Source organism: Triticum aestivum, chromosome 4A (genome assembly GCF_018294505.1).
Source record: "Triticum aestivum cultivar Chinese Spring chromosome 4A, IWGSC CS RefSeq v2.1, whole genome shotgun sequence".
Taxonomy (NCBI): domain Eukaryota; kingdom Viridiplantae; phylum Streptophyta; class Magnoliopsida; order Poales; family Poaceae; genus Triticum; species Triticum aestivum.
The window spans coordinates 650,830,405-650,845,966 of record NC_057803.1 but is presented as its reverse complement, the minus strand read 5'-3'; positions in this window follow the sequence as shown (position 1 = coordinate 650,845,966).

Genomic DNA, 15,562 nt, shown 5'->3' with positions numbered 1-15,562 from the left:
CGGGTCTTCTGCAAATAATTTTCATCTTCAAACATGCCTTGAGTAGATTATTTAATCATTTTATAAGAACCAATTTAACTTTGTATTGTTGCAGCTTCATTATATATGCACTTACCAGTGCATCTAAAGGTTCAACAATGCAAAAACCACCATCAGTCTTGGCTAGATTGACATCAGAAGAAAGATGATGATGAATCATGAACCACATATAATCCTCAGCCTAGATTGCATGCTCCTTATTTTAAAAATCTTCCTTTAATGGCTGTCAAAATGGTATGCGCAAGCAAGAACCACAGTATCAATGTGAAGACTTGAGGTAGAAGGTAGTATTATTGAGCTTACAAGTTACTCCATCCGTCCCAAAATAAGTGACTCAAAAATGAGTCAGCTTTATGCTAACTTTAGTATAAAGTTTAGTCACTTTTGAGTCATTTATTTTGGGACGGAGGGAGTACATTTTTTTGTGTGTAACATAGTTCTTTTATAGTAAAATTGGATCTCTCTATTTGGTATGGCTTTCTAAATGGCATTCGGTGTAACCTGCCAAATCTCTCCCATGCATGAATGATTTTTTAAAGTATAGTATCCAAATGATTCACCCATGACATGTTCTTGAAATTGATTTGTACTACTGATTATTCAAAACACGAGTGTTAGATTTTGTAGTCTGAAAATATGCTAATGATGCCGAGAGAAGAGAGCATGCGTACGATCCATGAACATGATGTGCAACAAGAGATGGTATGATTTCTTCGGAGAACCATCTTGATTCTTCTTTTTTTCTTCATAATATTGCTAACCATTGAGATTGTGGTGCGGAAGGTCGCGGGCGCTAGAGATTGTGGCACGGTTTAGAGGGTTGGCCGGCGGCGGAGGCGGCGACTCGGGTAGGGGGCAATGAGCAAAATATTTCAAAAGCCCGTGGAAACGCACGGGCATTATACTAGTTGGGATTAACGTGTGAGTTTTTTCCCGCAAAAAAAGGTGAGTTTACACGGAGTTTGTATGGTGCCTAGAAATACACGGAGGTTAGATCTCTTTATTTTAGAATCACGGATCTGGATGTTTTTTTTTCTTTGCCTATGGTAGCAATTTCTAAAGGGTTAATCAACACCGTAATAATTTGGTCCCACGCTAGATTAACTGCTCATAAAATCTAATTAACGTAGGAATTTGTAGGGAGTCAATAATTAGTATAGGTATAGAGGTATAGATTGAGTACAGAAAATATACATTGTTTTGGAGAATCGTATGTCCAATCTGATCGAGTTCGTGTAAAACAACTTGGAGATTTTGTGTCATGGCCGTGGGCTTTAAAGTGTTGTTTCCCATGCCGGTTTGGGTGCCAGTAGCAAGGAGGAATTATGGTAAAGACCTTTGTATTTTTATTATATGCGTGTTAACAAGGCTGAATTACAACATCCAGCAATGCTATAGTTGAAGCTATCTGTGCTATTTGATTTTGATATTTCCACGCAGATGTGTACTTGGATTTGTAGAGGAAAATAAAATTGTAAATACATATTTCTTTGCCTGCATCAATTTGTGTGCAATGACAACCCTTTCTTCAGAAGAAAAAGTGAATACATAGGTGATGGCCTTTTAGGTTGTTAATAATTTCTTCAAAGCTTTTGACAGTTGTTGACAAATTACGTGTGTTTTCCCTTTCTATATTAACAGTTTCTCATGTGTGTGCCTTCCGTCTGAATCATACCACGATGTACCTTGCCATTAAGTTTCTTTACTGAGAACTACTTATATTTCATACTATTCATCATATGAGCTGGATGGGCTATTGAGTGCAGCGATGAGATTGTACTGATAGATGGCGATGGTGGGTGGAAGAAGAACAAGGAGGAGGGTGATATAATGGTAAAGAAAGAACTTGACCATCTTTTCGTACATGTTTGGTATAATTGGTTATGCTTATGCCCCCGTTGCAACGCATGAGCAATTACCTAGATCCGACTTGTTGCTTTGGTATGCGCTTTTGATTCATTTTCCCCATGGAATCAGGATGTTGTCATGGTAGTTTGATTGCATACAGTGCTTCCCATTAGAACCTGCGATTTATGGTGATGCCATGTAGCTGAGGTCTTATTTGCTATCCCTTCTGTTTTGTATAGATTGATGGAAGACCTTTGTAAATAACTGAAGATTAGGAGGAAGAGAAACATAAGAGCAGTTCAGCAAGTCCTGTGATGGAGGCAAAATTACTTTTCTGGTCCATTTTTGTCATATGATTGATGTAACATGAATTGTACATCCTTTCCAAAAAATAGCAAATTGTACATATGTAAATGGTCGAGTGAAATTGTGAATTGATTTTTCAAGGAATAAAAAGGTGGGCTTTTCTATACTTATGCATGATTACATCATATTTGTTTTGATCATGTTATGCATGGAAAGTTGATAACCCCAGCTGTAGGTAAGATCTTATACGGGCAGTTCCATCTGGATTTCTCTGTATCTACTAATTCAAATTACATTGTAATTTATCCCCTCAATAAAAATTACATGTAATTCATTAAATTCTACAGTAGCCAAGGACGGGGCATCGCACCAGCGACAGTGACCGCAATGAGGGCGAGATGCCAATCTCGGTGACAGCGCCGAAGACCGTGAGCACAACTGAGCGGAGAGGCGCCGGCAACCTCTGCATCTCCCGTGTTGGCCCCTTGAGTTTTGGACCTGCCGCGCTCCGGTTCTGGAAGCTGTCATTCTCATCGATCCCCTCCAGCAACCTTCAGGTGAGCGCACAGCTTCTGCTCCATTAACGCAGGCATCCAGGGGTCGACCACATGGGCAGGAGCTCGGTTTGATTCACTTGCATATGCATTTTTTTCCTGTGTGGCCTCCTTCATTTTAGTTTTGGAAAAGGATTGAAAGTAGTTCTTGTGCTTCATACGGTTGAATGTCCATCAATACCACAACCCATTCCAACTAAAAAAACATTTTTATTTGAGTTGTCAATAAGAGCATCTATAGTCGGATTTAGCAAATTCGCCACCCTAAGTGTCAACAGTCGCGGTCGGTCAGCGTCTGTTTCGAGCCCCTGTTTGTTCTGTGCATGCAACCATACTTCTCATTTTCTCCCTTATATATCTGGTGACTTGCATGTGATTGAGGGAGATTAAGAGATAGAAAGAAAAGGAAGAAATTGTGGTCTGGGGGCGGGTCGCGTCCTAGGTGGCGTATTGACCGGGTGCGTCTGCGAGCCCTCATATCCTCCCCATATTTGGTGTCAATATGAGAGTTTGTGGACAACCCGGACTTGTAGAGATGATATGAGGGGTCCGGTTGGGTCACCTTTGTTTCTCTTCCCTATTCGGTGACTGACCGGACGTGTCCGTGCACATTTGAGAACATTCTATAAGGGACAGGCTGTAGGTGCTCAAAGATTATTGTGTTTGATATTTTGATGTGTGTTAGATGATCGTCAAAAGAAAAAGATGTGTGTTAGCTTAGACGACATTATTCTCGATTATTATAGCTCAATGAGTAGGAGTGGCCGAGCTTAGTGGAGGCCAACATAGGAGGTCATTCTCAGCCCATGGGATTTCTTCATACTATTCCTCACTAAATTAATGAGAGAATCAATGAAATCTAGCTAAAGCCTGGTTTGGGTCCCCCCCCCCAAAAAAAACCCCATTGCCCCTCCTAAGAAGTGGCCCAAAATATGCCAGGTAGCATCTCAATTTCTTTTCAAAAGCCCGTGGCAACGCACGGGCGTTCTACTAGTACTTTGTGTGATGAAGATAGAGCAACAGCCAAACTATATGATTTTGTAGGGATAACTTTCTTTGGCCATGTTATTTTGAGAAGACATGATTACTTTGCTTAGTATGCTTGAAGCATTACTATTTCTTATGTCAATATGAACTTTTATTTTGTATTATTTGGATCTGAACATTCATGCCACAATAAAGAGAAATTACATTGAGAATCATGCTAGGTAGCATTCCACATCAAAAATTCTGTTTTTATCATTTACCTACTCAAGGACGAGCAGGAATTAAGCTCGGGGATGCTTGATACGTCTCCAACGTATCTATAATTTTTTATTGTTCCATGCTATTTTATTATCTGTTTTGAATGATTATGGGCTTTATTATACACTTTTATATTACTTTTGGGACTAACCTATTAACCGGAGGCCCAACCCATATTGTTGTTTTATTGCCTGTTTCAGTATTTCGAAGAAAATGAATATCAAACGGAGTCCAAACAGAATGAAACCTTCGGCAACGTGATTTTTTGGAAGAATATCATCCTGGAGACGTGGAGTTCAAGTCAGAAGATACTCGAGGACTCCACGAGATAGGAGGACGCGCCCCCCCTTACAGGGCGCGCCCCCTGTCTTGTGGGCCCCTCGAGCACCTCCCGACCAACTTCTTTCGCCTATATAGTCCCATGTACCCTAAAAACATCCACGGACAAGATAGATCGGGAGTTCCGCCGCCGCAAGCCTCTGTAGCCACCAAAAACCTGTCGGGAGCCCTTCCCGGCACCCTGCTAGAGGGGGGATCCTTCACCGGTGGACATCTTCATCATCCCGGCGCTCTTCATGACGAGGAGGGGGTAGTTCACCCTCGGGGCTGAGGGTATGTATCAGTAGCTATGTGTTTGATCTCTCTCTCCCGTGTTCTCTCTCGTGTTCCCTCTATGGCACGATCTTGATGTATCCCGAGCTTTGCTATTGTAGTTGGATCTTATGATGTTTCTCCCTCCTCTACTCTCTTGTGATGAATTGAGTTTCCCCCTTGAAGTTATCTTATCGGATTGAGTCTTTTATGAGAACACTTGATGTATGTCTTGCCGTGCTTATCTGTGGTGACAATGGGATATCATGTGCCTCTTGATGTATGTTTTGGTGACCAACTTGCGGGTTCCACCCATGAACCTATGCATAGGGGTTGGCACACGTTCTTGACTCTTTGGTAGAAACTTTGGGGCACTCTTTGAAGTACTTTGTGTTGGTTGAATAGATGAATCTGAGATTGTGTGATGCATATTGTATAATCATGCCCACGGATACTTGAGGTGATAATGGAGTATCTAGGTGACATTAGGGTTTTGGTTGATTTGTGTCTTAAGGTGTTATTCTAGTACGAACTCTTGAACAGATTGATCCGAAAGAATAACTTTGAGGTGGTTTCGTACCCTACCATAATCTTTATGTTTGTTCTCCGCTATTAGTGGCTTTGGAGTGACTCTTTGTTGCATGTTGAGGGCTTGTTATATGATCTATCTATGTTATTATTGTTGAGAGAACTTGCACTAGTGAAAGTATGAACCCTAGGCCTTGTTTCCTATCATTGCAATACCGTTTACGCTCACTTTTATCGCTCGCTACCTTGCTGTTTTTATTATTTCATATTACAAAAACCTTTATCTACTATCTATTTTGCACTTGTATCACCATCTCTTCGCCGAACTAGTGCACCTATACAATTTACCATTGTATTGGGTGTATTGGGGACACAAGAGACTCCTTGTTATTTGATTGCAGGGTTGCTTGAGAGAGACCATCTTCATCCTACGCCTCCTACGGATTGATAAAACTTAGGTCATCCACTTGAGGGAAATTTGCTATTGTCCTACAAACTTGTGCACTTGCAGGACCAACAACGTCTACAAGAAGAAGGTTGTGTAGTAGACATCACTAATACTTAAGAATATTCTTTGGCTCCCCTTGTGTCGAATCAATAAATTTGGGTTGAATACTCTACCCTCGAAAGATGTTGCGATCCCCTACACTTGTGGGTTATCAGACCTCCTCCAGCCTCCACGGGCTCCTGTTCATCCAGCCTCCACCGCGCACTACTCCACCGGCTACTGTTCAACCACCCCTCCATGGGCTCCTGTTCAACCACCCCTCCACGGGCACCCTTACACCGTCTACTATTCATCCAGCCCTCCACGGGGTCGTCCTGTTCATCCAGCCCTCCACGAGATCCTGTTCATCCAGCCCCAACCGGCTCGATCGATCGGGATCTTGTTCATCCAGAGGCAACACCACGGGGTCCGGTTCATCCACTCCCACCGCTCACTATGCATCCAACCCCCCCCCCCCCCCCCCCCCCCGCAATGCTCACTGTTCATCCAGAGGCAGCATCGATCGGCTTCAGTTAGCAGCAGTAGCGAAGGAATCGCTTGATCGGGTTCAGTTAACAGCCATCGATCGATCGCTCGGGTTCAGTAATGCGTAGCCTGCAGTGCAATCGCTCGGGTTCAGTTAGAGCCCAACGCCTCGCTCAGGTTCAGTTAGAGCCAACGCCTCGCACACACACGCATACGTGTACGAGAGAAATGCGCTTCGCTCGGCCCCCGACCTCCCACCGCAACCGGGAACTCACTGAAATTTTCCTCGCCCTCGCTTCTACCACGGTTTTTTCCGTCATGGACGGCCCAAAGAATGTCATGCAGCTGTGTCTCCGGCCCGCCCAGGATGAAAAGCCCATTTTCTGTCATGATTTTTTGTCATAGAAGTAGGAGCCCACCACATCTATGATGATACCAGGTTTTGTCACAATTATCGTCATAGAAGTGTCATAAGTATGACAGGAAAAAAATTCGTTCGGCCCAAAATGTCACGTATGTGTCTTTTTTTGTAGTGTTATTCTGTAACTCTTGTTTTGAGTTACTGATTTTTTAGCAAACGAACAAGTATCAAATACCCAGGGCTACTATAAACACTAGTAAGGTACACATCAATAACCTGTATATCAAATATACCCTTGTTCACTTTGCCATCCTTCTTATCCACCAAATATTCAGGGCATTTCCGCTTCCGGTGACCATTACCTTTGTAGTAGAAGCACTTAGTTTCAGGCTTTGGTCCAGCTTTGGGCTTCTTCGCGGGAGTGACAACTTGCTTGCCATTCTAAATGAAGTTCCCTTTCTTTCCCTTTGCCCTTTTCTTGAAACTAGTGGTCTTGTTAATCATCAACACTTGATGCTCTTTCTTGATTTCTACCTTCATCGATTTCATCATCATGAAAAGCTCGGGAAACGTTTTCGTCATCCCTTTCATACTATAGTTCATCACTGTCAGTGGGAAACGACACCTATAGGATCAAAAGAATCCCTACTACGGTTGTGGGGCGCGGGATCGTGAGAAGGGCGGGACTAGTAATCAGCACAAAGGGGATTTACCCAGGTTCGGGCCGCAAGGATGCGTAAAACCCTACAGTCCTGCTTTGGTGGATGTATTGAGTGTTCTTGAGCTCTCGAACTAGCTCTGGGTGCTTCCTGGTTCGAAGGAGCCGAATCCTTTTCTAGTGCGCCATGGGCCTCCTTTTATAGGCGAAAGGGGCTGCCACAGTGGCACACAGGAGGTGGAAAGGCCTACTGTGTTGTGAGCTTATCGCTGGTATTACAGAACAAGGCGCATTTAATGTGAGGCTTAGGTGTCCCTTCACTTTATTGGGGACGGGACCGAGGCCCGTCCCGTCCGTCGCCGCTCCTCCTCGCTTTGACACGCGCCCTGGCCAGCGATGCACGCGGTGCCATGTAGGCAGGCAAGCAACTGAGGTGGCGCGATGGTGGAGCCTCCACGAAGGGCTGCATGCTGCCACGCAGGTGCCTGCCTAGCTGGTTGGGTCGGGAGCTGCATGCGAATGGTGGTGGAGACTTAGCTGGTGTGGGCCTGGCAGTCGCCCCGCTGGCGCCCTTAGCGAGGGCCTTGCCGGGTGGCCCGGCAAGGGTCTTGCCGTGGTGCGCTGTTGTCCCCGGCAAGGACCTCGCCGGGGGTCTTGTGGGGCTTCCTCGCAAGAACCCTGCCGAGGATCGTTGCCTTCCAATCCTCATCTGATCTTGAATATTCTTCGTCTTCACAAAGATCTGCATGCCACCACGGAGGTGCCTCCCGAGCCCTGCCCCAACGCGTTTATTATCGTTGGTGGGCTCGAAGGTGGCTCGCTCCGTTGGTGTGGGCGAGCTGCCCCGGCAAGGGTCTTGCTGGGGCTGCTGAGCCCCTCCCCCCACCCCGGCAAGCGTCCTTGCCGAGGAAACCTGCTTCATCCATCTGATCTTTGTGGCCTTGGTCCTTGTCGTTGCTTTGTTTGTCTTGTACCTTTGGCTTCTCTCCGGCTTCCCTCCCTAGCCCTACTATGTGTGGCTATGGTGGGTGGCTCTGACTGCCCGTGCACAAGTAAAGGGGTCAAAAGGAGAACCCCTACTTTTGCACACCGACAGGAGCCCCTGGGCCTGGGCCATACATAAGCGTGGCACGTTGTTGGGCTAGGCCCAGAACGGTGCGCGGGCGGGTGGGGCGGATTTTTACCGCGGTAACTGTTCCGTCCGCTGCGCTTCCCCCATGATCTGTGTCGAACGCGTGACGTGGGGTCGTGCGGGTGTGGGTGACCGAAGCATGCTAGCGTCATATTGTGATGGACAGTAAAGAGGTGGCTTGCGTGTCTCTTCGAGACCATAGGGCCGCTGCTCATTTACTGCCCTTACTCGGGAACCGCCGCCCCACGCGTCCCATTGCGCCCGTCCTTCGCGCCAGGTTTGCTGCATGCATGATGCAGAGCGAATGACAGGCGCGCGGGATATGGGAAGTTGCGCGCGTGCGGGTCAATTCCCACACGCCTTCAATTGAGTGGGGAGGGCGGTCGATGGCCCCGCCCGTGGTCACTTTAACAGGCCGGATTGGTCGAGAGGGGCGGCCGAGCCTCGCCCTCGCCCCTTTATAAAGAGGGGAGCGGGAGGAACGGCGCCTCTCAATCCTCCGTCATCTGCTTCTCCCCATTCCTGCTTCCTCCTTCCTTCTGCCATGGTGCGGGGGCGTGGCGACGCTTCATCGGTGGGGGCGAGGGTCTCTGCTCGATAGTGCGTTGCTCCCTCCCAAGAGCCTGCGGTGGCAGAGCCAGCCGCGAGGGGAAGATGGAGAGTGCGGGGCCGAGGCCACCATGGCACTCCGAGGAGAGGAGGACGGGGCGGTGCGTCGGCCTCGCCTCCGCCAGCAGCCCTTCCCCCCATGGAGGGCCACGTCGGGGACAACCCTTATGAGTTCTTCATCAGGCTGCGCCGGTCGGCGCGCCGTCGTCTTCGTCTCTTGAACCCGTTTGCTCGGGCCATGGAGTTGGATCCACCACAGGCATTGCGGCTGCATATGAGGGGTTGTGGGAACAGCGGCATATGGGCCGATGTCGAGTTCCCCACCCCTCACGTCATGTATCTCCGTCGAGGGTGGAAGACCTTCGCCCGCGTCCACAGCCTGACGCCGAGGCTCGTCCTCCTCTTTAAGTTGATGGAGGACGGCTTGCTCTCCGTCAAGGTTTTTGGAGACCTTGGCACTCGTCTAAAGTGCTGCATGGAGAGCTCCTCCAACGATAAAGATTCCTCCTCGAGCGGGAGTGATGAGGAGGACAGCGGCAGCAACGACGAGGGTAGCGGGCGGCAGGATGACGAGTCCGACTAGGTGTCGGGTGCCGCTCCAGGCGGCACCGGCGACCCCATCATTTGTGTCGCTGGCTCCTTGAACTTCTCAGAGTCGCCTCCTTGGGCGGCTGGCATTGGGAGGCTATGGAAGAGGAAGAGGGCGGGCGGCAAGGCCGTCAAGTTGGAGTACGCGGGCACCGACGCCTTCGTAGCCTATTGACGATCCTGCCGCCTCGTCTTCCAGCTCTTCTATCGTTATCATCATCACCAGCCTCCCTTCGGGGTGGCCACCGGGATGTTCTCCTGGTGCCTTCTGCTGCTCATACCTCGCCTAGGCGCCCCTTTTGCCCTTTTGCCTTCTTGTTTCATTTCCCGAGGAGAGGGACAAGAAAGGGATTACGGACACCTTATCTCTTTTTAGTCTTGTAGGCCTTTGGGCCTTTTGTTAGATTTAGAACTTGTAACCTCCCTGTCCATGTTTTCCATTCCGTATGAACTGTACCTGTACGGGATGTTTTTAATGAAAAAGGGATGTTTTCCTGGGATTTTTGTTCGTGGGTGAAACCCACGGCAAGGAACGAATCATTGTTGCCATCTAAGATAAACGTTTTTCGCCCGGCAACAGGCCTCACCGTTCCCCCATTTTACTCGACCTTTCTCACGCTCTTGGCGGAGGCAGGGATGAGATGGGTTTAGGCTCCATGTTCTATTCCCTTGCTGCCGCGACTACGACCAAATTCGGACCCAGGGGATAATCCTTGGGCGCGGAAAGAGGGGAGCACGGTAGCCTAGAGATAAAACGAGTTTCACATATCCCAGTCCATAACAAAATGCATGAGAGAGGATAAAAGACTTATCTGGATCGGCAGCCCCCGGCAACCTTGGCTTGTCGTGGACGGATCCTTGCATTCGCAGCCCCCGGGAACTTTGGCTTGCCGGGGTCAGGGCACTGGTCCGTTCCTTTCTTCCAAACAGCTCGGCAGAAATGCTTACGTGTCCTGCAAACTAAAAAGGACAGAGAAGAAACAGAGAGATGCACACTCGACCTCTAAGCTAGGGGTTAGCCGCTGCCAAGCACTATCAACCCTAACCGAGGAGGAGACTCAACCTAGCATGCATGCTATAACTTAGGGCGCCAGCGCTTCGTTTATTAGTGCTCAGGCCTCAGGGTCTGCGCCTGGCTTTGTACAAAGGGTTACATGCCTTGCTGGCAAGGCTCGTACAAAAGGGTGGCTTGCCGGGAGGCCCAGCAGCCGCGCCTTATGGGTAAAAACTTGCGAAGATGCTCGATGTTCCAGGAGTTGCTCACTGGAATGGCATCTTCGGTCTCCAGGCAGACTGCGCCAGGCCTGGTGACTCGTGTTATCCCATAAGGGCCTTCCCACTTCGGTGTCAACTTGTTGGAATTCTTGGCCGACTGAACGTGCCAAAGAACAAGGTCACCTTCCTCAAAGCTCTGGGCATGAACCTTGCGGCTATGGTAGCGGGCTAGCGGTGCAAGGCTTGCTGGTAGCGTGCTGCTCTCACAGCCGCCCGGAGACGATCTTCCTCAAGGACCATTGCGTCATCCTGCCGCAATCGTTCTTGCTCAAGATCATCATAAGCGAGCACTCGAGGTGACCCGTATATGAGTTCTGTGGGGAGAACTGCTTCTGCCCCGTAGACCAGGGCAAAGGGTGTCTGGCCGGTGGCTCGATTTGGCACCGTCCTGATCGACCAAAAAACTGCCAGCAACTCGTCAATCCAGCACCTTCCACTCTTGTGCAGCCTGTCGAAAGTTTCATTCTTAAGCCTCGCATCACTTCAGCATTTGCTCTCCCCGCTTGGTCGTTGCTCCATAGGTGCGCCACGGAAGCAAAACAGACCTTGCTGCCGAGATCCTCAATGTATTGCATGAAGGCATGGCATGTGAACTGTGTGCCGTTGTCGGTGATGATCATGTTGGGCACCCCAAAACGGCAAACTAGTCCCTTAAAGAACTTGACGGCTGACTGCGCCGTCACCTTCCTCACTGCTTCCACCTCTGGCCACTTTGTGAACTTGTCGATTGCAACATACAAGTACTCAAAGCCCCCGACGGCACGGGGGAAGGGGCCCAATATGTCGAGCCCCCAGACCGAGAAGGGCCAGGAGAGAGGGATGGTTTGAAGGGCTTGAGCTGGTTGATAAAGTTTCTTTAAATGGAACTGGTACGCTTCACACTTGGTTACTAGTGTTGTCGCATCCTGGAGGGCGGTGGGCCAGAAGAACCTTGCCGGAAAGCCTTGCCGGCAAGGGCCCTCGACCCTATGTTGGAGCTACATATGCCTCCATGTATCTCCGCCAACAGCTCTAGTCCTTCCTCCTGGGAGATACACTTCAATTTCACCCATTTGGTCTTCTTTTGTACAACACGTTGTTCAACAAATTGATACAGGGCAGACCGACGGGCTACTCTTTCCGCCTCTTCCTGCTCCTCAAGAAGCTCTCCTACTTGGAGGAATCGGACAGTGTGTTGCGCCCATGCCGGAGCCTGGGGCTCGACGGCAAGGACTAAAGGCATCTCTTCTGCCGTGGGAGCGGCCGTCTCTACGGTCATGGCCTCAGGCCTTGTCAGAGTTGGCGGCCCCGCGGCTAGGCTGGCATCTGCGGTAGTATCTTCGTCGGCGGCCCCGGGAGGCTCGGAGGGGAAGTACTTGCCGGGGCCTAGCTTCCTCCGCTTGTTCTGCCCGGCTGATGGTTCGACAGATGGTTGAGTTAGCTGAAGTACAAAGGTACCTGGTTCCACAGGTAACTTGAGGGCAGCACGCTTTGACAGGTAGTCGGCGATGTCATTCTCCATCTGAGGGACGTGCTCCGTTTGTATACCGTCAAAGCGCTCCTCTAGCTTCCTCACTTCATCCACGTATGCTTCCATCATCGGGCTTTGGTAATCTTTGTTGACCTGCCTGACGACAAGTTGCGAGTTGCCCCTGATGATGAGCTTTTTGACTCCGAGGTCCGCCGCGATCCTGAGACCGGCAAGCAAACCCTCGTACTCGGCGGTGTTGTTGGTTGACATCTCCCAGGGAAAGTGCATTTGGATGACGTACTTGAGGTGCTCTCCGGTGGGTGTGACATGCAGCACACCAGCACCAGCGCCTTGTAGCGAAAAGGCCCCATCAAAGTACATGATCCAATTGCAGCTCGTTTCCTTGCCGGGGAGAGTGGTCTGCGGTACCTCTTCATCGGGCATCGAGGTCCATTCTGCAACAAACTCCGCAGAGACTCTGCTCTGAATCGTCGAGATATTTTCAAACTTTAGACCGAAACTTGACAGCTCCAGGGCCCATTCCATTATCCTCCTCGTTGCATCTGGGTTATGCAGTATCCGTTGCAATGGGAGGCGGGTGACCACGGTGATCTCGTGTGCTTGGAAGTAGTGGTGCAGCTTCCTCGAGGCCATAAGGAGGCCGAAGAGCAATTTTTGCACACCTGAGTACCTCGACCTAGCTCCCTGCAAGAGAGAGCTGACGAACTAAACCGGGTGCTGCACCATCTTCTTCCTTTGCGCCTCTTCACCCGGCTGTGCGGGCCCTACCGTACTGGCGTCAGCCCCTGTTGGGGACTCAGTCTTGCCGGGACCAAGCCCTGCCGGGGAGGGTTCTGGCCCACCAACCGTTGACTCTGCTATTGCTGCTATCTCTTCATCGACTTCTCTCTGCACCACCAATGCGGCGCTAACCACTTGATTTGTTGCCGCTAAATATAGCAGCAACGGTTCTTGTGGTTTGGGCGCAACCAGCACCGGGGCAGAAGAGAGGTACTTCTTCAAGTCTTGCAATGCCGCCTCGGCCTCTGGGGTCCACTCCACCGGGCCCGTTTTCTTCAAGATCTTGAAAAAGGGAAGGTCACGCTCCGCGGATTTGGAGATGAATCTGCTCATGGCGGCAATGCAGCCAGTGAGCCGACGCACGTCCTTGATCCGTTTGGGTGCCTCAATCTACTCGATGGCCCTAATCTTCTTTGGGTTTGCCTCAATCCTGCGCTATGACACAAAGAACCCGAGAAGCTTGCCGGACGGGACACCAAAGACACACTTCTCAGGGTTCAATTTGAGGTTGATCTTGTGCAGGTTTCAAAATGTTTCCTCTAGATCTTGCACAAGTGTTGCTTTGTCCTTGGTTTTGACCACTATGTCATCCATAAGCTTCCATATTTCTATGTAGCTGGGGTTCAAAACCAATTTGGACCGCTCTTGCAAAGGTGGAGCCAGCACTCTTCAACCCGAAAGGCATCCGTAAAAAGCAGTACATACCACATGGGGTGATGAACACTGTCTTTTCCTCGTCCTCTTTCGTCATAAAGATCTGGTGGTACCCTGAGTAGGCGTCGAGGAATGATAACAGGTCACACCCAGTCGTGGAGTCAACAATCTGGTCGATGCGCGACAATGGGAAAGGATCTTTTGGACAAGCCTTATTGATGTCTGTGTAATCAATACACAGCCTCCACTTCCCATTTGCCTTGCGCACCACTACCAGATTGGCCAACCACTTTCGGATGGAGTACTCCTCTTATCAAACCTGCCGCCTCTAGCTTTCTGATTTCCTCCGTGATGAACTCCTGCCTCTCCAGAGCTTGCTTCCTGACCTTCTGCTTGACGGGTCGCGCATGAGGACAGACAGCAAGGTGGTGCTCAATCACCTCCCTGGGAACGCCGGGGATGTCGGAGGCTTGCCATGCAAACACATCGACATTCACCCGCAGGAAGGTGACGAGCTTGCTATCCTATTTGCCGTCGAGGGTGGAGCTTATGGTAAAAGCTCCCCCCGTGCCGTCCTCCTTGACGGGCACCTTCTTGGTCTCTGGTGGTGCGGCTCTAGACTTCTTGCTCTTGTCGGTGGAGCTCTCTGGCACGTCCTCAATGGGAGCGCAACACCCCGAAGAGGTGCGCTTGCCGGAGTGGGTGCGAGGGGTCTCGCCGGTCTTCTTCCCTCTCAGGGCTCCGTCGGCAGGAGCAGGTGCCTTAGCGGCAGCTGCTGCAACTGCTTCCCGGTAGAGTTGGTCGGCGCAAATCAACGCATCTTTCTTGTAGGAGGGGACAGTGATGATGTTCATCGGCCCGGGCATCTTCAGCATGTTGTAGGTGTAGTGTGAAGCTGCCATGAACTTGGCTAGTGCTGAGTGGCCGAGGATCCCGTTGTAAGGCAAGGGGATCTCGGCTACATCAAAAGCAATCCTCTCCGTCCTGTGGTTCAGCTCGCCTCCGAACGTCACGGGCAGTTTGACCTTTCCCTTTGGCTGGCTGCTCCCTGGGTTAACCCCTTGGAACGTGTCCGTCTCCTCGAGGTCTCCATCAGGGATCTGCAGCCTCTTGACCACAAACAGGCGAGATTAAGTTCAAGCCGGCCCCACCGTCAACCAACATCTTTGTCACCTTGAGCTTGCGGGTCGTTGGTGAAACCAACAATGGCAAGCACCCAATCGCAGTAGTGCGGTCAGGTGGTCCTCGGTGTCGAAGATGCTGGGTGTGCTGGACCATTTCAGCGGCTTCCGTGGGTCGAACGATGGCTCGACCGCTGTGATCTCACGCGCCCACTGCTTGAGTTGGCGGTGGGATGTATGCAGCGAGGCGCCACCATCGACGCACATGGCCTTTGTGGCTTTCTGGAACTCGTGGTCGCCGGACTCATCGTCCTCGTCATGATCATCCTCCTCTTGCTTCTTGTCGCGGCCCCGGGCGGGCCTCTCGTGCTGATTATCTTTGCCGCGGTAGCCTCCTTGGCCGCTACGTTTCTTGCCGGATCCCTCGGCACCATTTTGGCCTTTCTCCTTGTCCCGCCGCTCATACTCGGCCTTCTGCTTCTCGGCGAGTAGCTCTACCTGCCGGCAGTTTTGGAGGTCATGGCCCTTGGTGCGATGGATCTTCCAATACTGCTTGTCGGAGCCTCCTGGCTTGTCGGCAGCCGCCAAGGCCCGGCAGGCGACACACCCAGCAACCTCCTTGTCGGGGTCGCCCGCCTTGGCCTCTTCTTGGTGGCGCCGGTGTCGTTGGATCCCTCGACGTCAAGCACGACCTTGCCCTTGCGCTTCCTATTACGGCGCTGCCCCTTCTTCGCCGGGGTGGTGGTATCGCCCGTGCAGTCGGTTTCCGCGCCATCATATTCGTCGGCGTACTTCCTTCCCTCTTCAGCGTGAGCGCATCGATCGGCTA